General features: G+C 38.6%; 1 long non-coding RNA gene across 1 annotated transcript in view; it reads right to left on the minus strand.

Moving 5' to 3' along the window:
• Positions 1–8,932, minus strand: part of LOC125483072 — a 13,704-nt gene extending 4,772 nt beyond the window's left edge. The window contains exons 1-2 of the long non-coding RNA XR_007262060.1: positions 8,843–8,932; positions 8,550–8,603 (exon numbers count right to left, since the gene is read on the minus strand). This is a non-coding gene — a long non-coding RNA (uncharacterized LOC125483072). The remainder of the gene's footprint in view (positions 1–8,549; positions 8,604–8,842) is intronic.
• Positions 8,933–9,417: the final 485 nt, after the last annotated feature.

Genomic DNA, 9,417 nt, shown 5'->3' on the forward strand with positions numbered 1-9,417 from the left:
CAGCAGGTCTGGCAGCATCTGTGGAGGAGAAAACAAAGTTAATGTTTCGGGTCCGGTGACCCGAGTTCTGAAGAAGGGTCACCAGACCCGAAACGTTAACTCTGTTTTCTCCTCCACAGATGCTGCCAGACCTGCTGAGCTTTTCCAGCAACTTTGTTTTTGTCAACATTTCATTCTCAGGCCTCCTCATTCTCCACCTAGGTACCTTTAGCACTCAACATTGAGTTTAACAATTTCAGAAGGTGCACACCCTCCTCCACATTTGTTATGTACCCCTACACCCCAAGGTCCTGTTGGTATGGGTTGCTCTCAGCACAGCCGAACCGTTTCCCATCATTTACATTGTTTAACTATCCTTTTAACAGTGCACCTTCATGCTTACCTTCAGCAATCGGTATACAATGACACCCAGATCTCTTTGCACATTTCCCTCTCTCAATTTATTGCCATGCAGACAATAATCTGCCTTCCTGATTTTGCCCATTCGCTCAGCCTATCCAAATCACACTGAAGCATCTCCGCATCCTCCTCACAGCCATTCCTTCCAAACACCTTGGTGTCACATGAAACTTTTGGAGATATTACATGTAGCTCCCTCATCTAAATCATTAATGGTCATTGCACTCAAAACATTAACTCTGTTTCTCTCAACAAATGCTGCCAGACCTGCTGAGTTTCTGCTTTCTGTTTTTGTTGCAGAGGAGGTTCACCTGACTGATTCATGGGATGAAGGGGTTCTATGAGAAAAGCGTTTTTTTTTAATTTGTGCATGGAATATAGACATCACTGACTAGGCCAGAATTTATTGCCCATCCCTAATTTATGAGCTAATCACATTGCTGTGAGTCTGGAGTTACATGCAGGCTTCCATTTCCTTTCTTAAACAACATAAGTGAACCAAATGGGTTTTTACTGCAATCTACAGTACTTACATTGTCACCATTAAGACAGTATTTTTAATTCCAGGGTTTTTAAAATTGAATTCAAATGTCACCATCTATCGTAGAGAGATTCACGTCCATGTCCCCAGATTGTTAGCCTGTTCTAGATTACAAGTCCAGTGACATTACCATATGCCATTGCCTCTCCTTGGACAAGATGGACCTGTATCAATTTGAGTTATTTTTATTCACTCATAGGATGTGGGTGCACTGGCCCATCCCTACCTGCCCTAGAGAAGGTGGTGGTGAACTGCTTCTTGAACCACTGCACCATCAGGGAGAGAGTTCCAGGAATTTTACCCAATGGAAATATATTTCCAAGTCCGGATGTTGAGTGTCTCAGTGTGTTACTTGTCTCTTGTTAACCTTTGACTAGTTATTGTCCAGGTCTTGCTGCATTTGGGTACAGACTGATTCAGGATCTAAGGAGTAACAAATGGTGCTGAACATTGTGCAATCCTAGGTGATTATCCCTATATCTGACTTATGATGATGGGAAGGTCATTGATAAATCAAAGGAAAATGGTTGGACCAAGGACCCTACCCTGTGGAACTTCAGCAGAGATGTCCGGTAGCTGAGGTAATTCACCCTAACCACCACAAACAGCTTCTTTTCTTCCAAGTATGACTCCAACCAGCAGAGAATTCTCCCCCAATTCCCACTGACTCTATTTTTGCTAGAACTCCTTGATGCCACACTTGGTTTGATAAGGTCTTGATGTTGAGGACTGTCACTGTCACCTCACCTCTGGAATTCAGCTCTTTTGTTTATGTTTGAACCAAGGCTGTAATGAGGTCAGGAGCTGAGTGGCCCTGGTGGAACCCAAACTGGGCGTCACTGAGCAGGTTATTTCTGAGTGGGTGCTGCTTAATAGCACTGTTAACGACACCTTCCATCACTTTACTGATGATCGAGAGTAGACTGATGGAGTAGAAATTGATTGGATTTAGATCTGACCTGCTTTTTGTTTCGAGGACATAACTGGGTAATTTCCACATTGTTGCATAATACCAATATTATAGCTATACTGGAATTACTTGGGCTAGGGGAGCAGCAAGTTTTCGAGCACAAGTCTTCAGCCCTGCCGATGAAGATTGTCAGCACCCATAACCTTTGCAGTATCCAATGTCTTCAAACATATCTAGACATCAAGTGGCGTGAATCGAATTGACGGAAGACTGACATCTGTGATGCTAGGGACGGAGGAGTACATGCTGTACCTGAGCTGGGCAGTGCACAGGTAAGGATGTGTTCTTGTGTGGCTAAGGAGCTGGTGTAAGTGCAAGGATCCACAATTTTGGACCATTGTGATCTCTTTAGCAGTAGAAGTGACCTGTATAAGAAGGATGGATTACATCTGAATTGGAAGGGACCAATACCTTGGCAGAGAGATTTGTTAATGCTACTCAGGAGGTTTTAAACTAGTTGGGCAGGTGGGTGTGGGGAGGGGAGGAAATGGGGTCCAAAGAGAAAGTGAGAAAAGAGGTGAGTCTGAGGCTGGTACAATAGATAAGGGGAGCAATATGGATATTCAAGACAGTCAAGAGCACGAGGTAAGACTGATAAATTAAAGTGCATTTATTTCAATGCAAGAGGCCTGACAGGTAAGGCAGATGAACTTAGTGCATGGTTGTGAACATGGGACTGGGATATTATAGCAATTATAGAGACATGGCCCAGGAAGGGACAGGACTAGGAGCTTAATGTTCCAGAGTATAGCTGCTGTAGGAAAGGTTGAAAAGAGAGAAAGAGAGGAGGGCGAGTGACATTTCTGGTTAAGGATAACATTACGGTTGTACTTAGGGAGGATATTCCTGGAAGATCATCCAGAGAAGTTATGTAGATGGAACTGAGAAATAAGAAAGAGATGAACATCTTATTGGGATAATAGTAAGCAGGAAATTCAGAAGTAAATATGTACAGAGATCTCAAATAACTAAGACTAATTGGGTTGAAATGGTCGGAGATTTTAGCTTTCCAGACATTGACTGGGGCTGGCATAGGCTTCGTTGGAGAAGAATTTGTTAAGTGTGTACAAGAAAATATACTTGCTCAATATGTGGATGAACTTACTAGAGACGGAGCAAAACTTGACATTCACTTAGCAAATAAGGCTGAGCAAGAGACTGAGGTGTCAAGTTTGACCTGGCTGCTCTCCGTATGACATGAACTCAAGTTTGTGTGCACTGAAATAGACTTAAACTTTAAGCAAATTTTCTAAAGTCTGAAGGACAGTTGTCAGGATCTTTGTATTCATCATCAAAGTACCAGAGAGGGTTTTACCTATTGTTTATTCTGTCAGGTATCTGCCAATCAATTCAATTGATGATTTTTTTATCTAACTGAATTGTTGACAGAATTTCAATTGAATGTCAATCCATGTTCAGATGTATGTTTTCCAGCTCTCCTGTTCTTTAAAATGCCAGTGCAAAAATTTGTATTGTGGTGTAATTCTTTTCAGTGTTTTTGTTTTCTTCCCTGCTCGTTTTCTGTTGTTGCCCCTATGAAAATTGAAGGCTGTAGTAACAGACTTTTGTCTGTAGGTGGCACACATACAAAAATGCATGACAACATCCAATGGACTTCTAAAAAGTATGTAATTTTGGAAAAAGTGAAAGGTATAATCAAATAACATCAGGCAGGGATTGGAATTTTGTCAGTGTTTTTAAGTAGCATTTTCTTCTAGGGGCACTTTGAAGCTATAATTTTAGGCCATTTTAACCTCCCATCTTTTTTAATCAGATCAATGGCAGCCCATTATTTTTGTATTTTTTTTGTTTAGAGACAGAGAAGGAGAAATAAACAGTACTGACAATGTGTTTTTACAGTTTTAGTTGTAGTTATAACTTCAGCTGAGTACTCAGATTGATAAATGACTCTTAGGAAGTATTACTACAACTGCAATGTTGCTTTTACGTTTCATTCGTAAATGTTCTCTTGTTGCCACCATGATGCCATTTGTATTTCACTATATGCCAGCCAATGTAGCTTCTCCGACAATACCTTCTAAACCTGTGACCGCTACCAACTAGAAGCACAAGAACAGTAGATACATAGGAACGGAATCACCCGCAACTTCCCCTTGAAGGCATACACTATCCTGATTGAAACTATTTCACTGTTCTTTCACTGTTGCTGAGTAAGAATTTTGGAACTCCCTGTCTAACAGCTCTATGGGTGTCTCTACAGCATAGGACTGTTGTGGTGCAAGAAGGTAGCTTGTCACCACATTTTTCATTGCAATTAGGGATGTGCACCTAACCAGTGACATCAACATCAAATGAATGAATTTTTTTAAAAAAGCGTATGTAACATAGGTCACAAACAGTTGGGCTCTTGTGATACAGAAGTCTTGAAATTGTTTACAATACCAACTATTTACAAGGCTCCAATATCATAGACTCACATGCAAAATCTGTCCTTAATAATGTTATTATACATTGCACAGACATCGCTGGCTGACTGCAATGCCTTCACTCCACACCAGGAGAGTGACTGAAGGTGAAGAAGGTGCTTTTATACCAGAAATCATATGCTTTCATGTCATGTAACTGTCTGAAATGTACAGCCTACCTGGTCTGGAATCAACACCATTGTACAACAATTTCTTCAAAGTTTCTCTGTTGATGTTCCAATGAAATTGCAATTTGGGTAATTACTGTAGAAATTTTCTCCTGCAGAAATTTATCATTTAAAATTTCCAGCAGTATGTTAGATAGAATTTACCATTTAAAAAAGAATTTATTGATTTTTTTAAAGGGGCCTATTTCAATGTCTGCCAGTGTTAAAAATTTAAAAGTGCAACTAACACCCAAAACAGCTTGATAGGGTCCAGATCCGACACATTGATTTTCCTGCTCCTCAAATGCTGTGCTCCTCCAGCTCCACATTTTATTGACTCCGACTTCGGCATCTGCAGTCCATTCTGTCTCCTAGTTACCCAAAACAGCTCACCTGGTCATTTGTTGTATTGCTGTTTGTAGAATGTTGCCCAATGCAAAGTAGTGGCTGCATTTCATACACTCGAACATGAATTCAACTAAAAAATGTGAACTATTTTGAGATGCTGTGAAGTCAAGAATTCTGACGTACAAATTCTTACTCTTTTAATTAGTTCACTCCATGTGCTAACTACTTGCTGTGTTCTATACCTATTAATGGCAATTATAGTTGCAATCCGTTTGTGATATTTGGTTTTTGGACTCCAATAAATATAGTGGCTATATTTTAAAAATCTCAAATCTTTTTCGTATAGTTGACAAAAAAGAAAGAAATAACATTTATACCATGACATTTATGACCTCAAGATGTTGTTAAGCCATGACAAGTCTACAGAAGTATATAACTGATTTAGTTTGTTAACTTCATGTTTGAAAGTAACTTGGGTTGTTTTGTTGATCCTATTCACATGTCTACAATTGTCATGGTGTTTGTGGTCAATAAATTTGAATAGAGGATTGCTTCACCTAAAACTAATTTTGGCGCTATGCAGTGAACATCTGCACAAATAAATGAGGAAATAAACTCTATAATGCGTCACTCATTGTCCAGAAATTCTATCATGTATTCACTCTCTGGTAAATGCAATCTTCTGTCTCTGTGATAGAAGTTTCAAGAGCGGTGCAAATAGAAATATGTGTCATCGTGGATTTATTTGTGTTCAACACCATTTTGCAGTACATGGGCTTAATCATCTCTCAGTGGTTTCACACAGCCAGTTATCATGTACTCAATCTAAGGGTATGGACATTGAGAGTATTTTGAGAGATCAGGTTTTGCAAGAATTAATTAAATGACCCTGATCATTTATCTGTAAGTTGAGTTCTGAAGAAACATACTGCTTTCAATTTTCTGCTGATTGTGGCCTTGTTATGCCATTATTATTTCTAGAAAGGTAAGAGATAAAAACTAAAGCTGAGTACATAACTTAACTCTTTGTATCTATGGGAATGGGATTTTTGTAGGTTATTGGAATTTAACCAACCAAATCCTGCTTGATCATTTGCAGTTTTCAGCTTTGTTAGACCACACTTAATGTGAAGATTTATAGTACTTACTAAGGCAGCATCATTTGATTAATTTCATATTATTTTTTTCCTCTTTGAATGAAAGAAAATAACATAAAAAATGTAGATCTTAGTACAGTTAGAACATGTTGACCTGAAGGTGCTCTGTCACATCAACATCATAGAAACAAAACTCAAGCACAGAACAAATCTTGTGCTAAAGTGGAAAACAGATAAAGGATACAGAATTTGCTAGATCCATGTTCTATTAGAATGGAGGGTGTGGGAAAATAAATCATTGGATTTTTATTTAGTTCAATTTTTGTGATAGATCTCTGAGGATTTGGGATGTTCTCAGTGCTGTAGTGACAATAAATTCACCAGACAGGTATGGGTGCATATGTGACCAGAAAGAATGAAGGATAATGACAGGTAATGTAATTCTCAATGTTGTGCTATGTCACATAGTTAGTAGGTCAGTATAACTTTAAGAGATGTGCTCATGATATTATCCCAGTATGATAGCATGTGACTTAGGGGTATTAAGATCTGGCATACCATCATAGGAGATAGCAAGAACTGCAGATGCTGGAGTCAGAATCAATACAGCGTGGAGCTGGAGGAATACAGCAGGTCAGGCAACATCAGAGGAGAAGGAAAGTCGATGTCTCAGGTCTGGACCCTTCATCAGGACTGGATCAAATAAAGCATGACATACTTTTGAAAGGATGCTGCTCTAAATGTAGTGTTTATATATACTAGCTCATTGTGATAAACAATTATTGCATTCTTCAATATACACGGTATCCACAGTCTGGTTTGTTATATTAGGAGAGATAAGTTAAGAATGACCGCATTAGGTGAAGTAACCTACTGGTAGCAAGACTTCAGTTGTGGTTTGCAGTGATGACCATCTGTTTAAATAAAAATCTCCAAGGTCTCAGCAGTAGAAATTTAGAAAACTAATTAAAGATCGAATGAACAATAGCTATGGAAGTTAGATAATCAGCAGCATCAAAGAGTACAGATCTGTACTTAGGCAATGACCAGCAATATGAGCATTCAACCTTTCTCTTCCTCTCTTTAAAAAAAACCTGAGAGCCTGCTGATCTATTTTTTTTAAAGCCCTCTTAGGAGAAAATATATCTTTAAAATACTAAAAAGTGGCTATCTGCAATGGGAAGACATGTTCACTCTGTGCCTTGGTTCGTTCTTTTACTTTCTTCAAGTTGGCGCAAAAATAGGGACAGACCCAAGTGACATCATCACTCTTTATTCATTGTGTGCACCACCTAGGGGCAGAAACAGGCAACTGCTAGCTTGCAATTCTTGAAGAAGCTTATTTGAAGGGACAACAACTAATGGAGCAACAGCAGGGAAAATAAAGGAAAACAAGACCATAAAAAGGAAAAATAAAAGCAGGAAGAAGCATAATGAGTAAAAGAAATAAATAAAAGCTTCATTTCACTCCAATTCTTAAAAAAACCCTGTAAAGAGAAATGGAAGGGAAATACTTATGGACTGGACACCCAGTGACACCTTCTCTGAATTATAACTGTGCCACTATCATGAAGAAGATTCACAGAATTAATATGTTCTGTCTTTCCATTGATGATCAGAAAGATGCAGAAAAAAATCTAGAAACCTTTTAAAGATCAACTAAAGGTAAGTATTAACTTCTTGATTATCCCACTCATATCAGACAAATGATAACCCAAAGAGTCTATTGACTAGTTTGTTAGAAGATGCTGCTTAAAGGGAATGGGTGTGACTTTTCTGAAGAGGAACAGTCAGAGAGGATCATTGAAATAGTCATCACCTCTGCACCAATTAAAGACTTTAAGAAGGATCTTCTGGGCAAGAAAAAAGTCATTGACACATGACTTGAGTGTAGAAGTCATAAAGACAGTTAACTACTTTAGGTATAGCCAACATTATTGCTGAAACTAGTTGGGAAGTGGGTCATACTGGCAATGTCACAGGGCTAGTAATTCAAAGGTCCAAGCAAGCATGAAAATGTTCTGGGGTATGGTTTCAAATACCACCAGGGCAGATGGCAAAATTTGAATTCAATAAAATCTGGAATTAAAAGCTCGTCCAACTGTCCATTGTTGTAAAAATCTATCTGGTTGACTAATCTCCATTAGGGAAGAAATCTTCAATACTACATACAAGGTGAGGCCAACTGTAATGTTGTTGACTCTTAACTTCTGTCTGAAATTGCCCAGCTATCCTTTCAGTTCAATTAGAGATGGGCAAAAAATGTCAGGTTCACCAGTGATACTCATATCCCATGCAAGAATGAAAGAAAAAGCAAAAAACACCAAACCAACAAAATTCTTAACAGATGCAATTTGTCATTCCTACTCAAATACTGTCCAGTTTTTCTTGATATCATGAAGAAATATGGAAAATTTGGTTCTAAAGGCCAAGCCAGATTTCAGAACAAAACACAGATTATCAAAAGGATGGTGTAATGCCACAGCATGGGTAGCAAGGAAAGTGTTATGAGATATACAACTGGAAAAAAATTAGTGCAGTTCAAAACCAACCAAGCAAAAGTCAAATTTCAGAAAATGACCAAACTTTCCATATTCTTACCCTCGCACACCATGTCAACGGTATAAGGTTTTGCAACCACGAATATCAGAGGTCCTGAAAAAGCAGAACAACATATGTTAAAGGACAAAATCAACACAACAGCTAGCGTCAACATAATAACACTTTGCATTCTGAAAGACTTGTACCACAGCAAGTGGCTTTCCATTATATGGCCTATGAGAGAGAGAGAAACTACCTTACAGCATGTAACAGATTATCAATTTCATGCATTTACAGAATCACAGTGTAGTGCAAATACACAAACTCATCTTGGATTCCAAAAATCTTCTAACCTTATAAATACCAATGGTCCAACAGTGACAGGGCTCCCAGTATGCACAGATTTAGTTGTAGTCACAAACCAGAGTTTGAAGCCACCCCACTATGGCAGAACTGCATACAAATGATGTAGTTGAATATGTCAACAATTTTAAACAGCTGTTCCCAGTTTGATACAAGCAATGGCAATTTTAAGACAATTGAGAATATACCCAGCTGTATTTGCAGAGCTGATGACACCATGGTTATGTGCAAGACAAAGGCAGAGAAAACAACAACCTTCACTTACTGAAGGCAGCCACACAACAGCATGGATTGTTATTTAACTACATGAAGTTTCCATTCAAAATCTGTCGGATAAACTTCCTGAGGTCCAATTACTGTTTCCACAAAGTCCATGCCAATCCAGGGAAGATTAAAACTGTTAAACAAATGCTTACTCTGCAGGACAAAGAGGATTTGTGACATTGTGTCAGATTTTTGACCACCAGTTTTTTTTGTTCTCACAAGCAGGTTCTGTCAACAATATCTTGACTACTGCAATATTATGACCAAAGGGAAGTCTTGGTTCTTAAAGTGGATGCATTAC

Source organism: Rhincodon typus, chromosome 5 (genome assembly GCF_021869965.1).
Source record: "Rhincodon typus isolate 14 chromosome 5, sRhiTyp1.1, whole genome shotgun sequence".
Taxonomy (NCBI): domain Eukaryota; kingdom Metazoa; phylum Chordata; class Chondrichthyes; order Orectolobiformes; family Rhincodontidae; genus Rhincodon; species Rhincodon typus.